The sequence below is a fragment of the Petaurus breviceps genome, unplaced genomic scaffold (genome assembly GCF_028583685.1).
Source record: "Petaurus breviceps papuanus isolate PSGF00001 unplaced genomic scaffold, PetGlider_PUasm1.0 673, whole genome shotgun sequence".
Lineage (NCBI taxonomy): Eukaryota > Metazoa > Chordata > Mammalia > Diprotodontia > Petauridae > Petaurus > Petaurus breviceps.
Genome location: NW_027186448.1, coordinates 998000 through 998860, shown reverse-complemented (window position 1 = coordinate 998860; position 861 = coordinate 998000). Strand labels below are relative to the sequence as shown.

Here is an 861-nt window from a genome sequence, read left to right as displayed (position 1 = left end):
TCAAATATGGCCTTCAGACACTTAACACTTAGTAGCCATGTGACCTTGGGCAAATAACTTAACTCTAATTGCCCTACCTTTCCCCCTCCAAAAAGAAAAAGAAAGAAAGAAAGAAAGAAATTAAGGACTTGCCCAGGGTCACACAGCTAGTAAGTGTCCCAGAGCAGATTTAAGCTCAGGTCTTCTTAACTCTATACCCAGTGTTTCATCCACTACACTACCCTTTATACTTATACTCTGTACCTAACAGAAGTTTCTTGTTTCTTCCTCTTCCCTGTTTTTCTTGATGTTTTAAATAGTTTGGGACTGTGGAATGGGATTGTGGCATGCTCAGTCAAAAAAGGAAATTTTACAAAAAAAGAAGCCTACATTTTCTTGTTGAAAGTGTTTCATCGTGCTCTCTAAGCAGCACATATACTAAAATTGGAACGACACAGAGAAGATTAGCATGGACCCTGCACACGGATGACACGCAAATTCGTGAAGGGTTCCATATTTTTCAAGTGGGAAGTGGGATAGGAGGGAGGGAAATATAGTCAGTCTTTTATAATATATCCACTATGGAAATGTTTTGCATAGCTACACATGTATAACCTATACTGAATTGCTTATTTTCCCAGTAAGGGTGGGTGACAAGGGAGGAAGGGAATGAATCTGGAGTTCAAAGTTTTAAAATCAAATGTTTAAAATATATGTATATATATATATATATATATATATAATTAATATTATTTTACATGTAACTGGGAAATACGATATACAGGCACTGGGGCATAGAGATCCACCATGCCCTACCGGAAAGTCAGAGGGGGTATGGGAGAAGATATGGGACAGAGCAGATTGGAGGAGGGAATATCCTGT

General features: G+C 38.2%; 1 non-coding gene across 1 annotated transcript; it reads left to right on the top strand.

The window, feature by feature from the left end:
- Window positions 1-394: 394 nt before the first annotated feature.
- Window positions 395-500, top strand: LOC138174027 (U6 spliceosomal RNA). The gene has a single exon (XR_011171609.1). It is a non-coding gene; the product is annotated as a U6 spliceosomal RNA (small nuclear RNA).
- The last annotated feature ends 361 nt before the right edge of the window (window positions 501-861 follow it).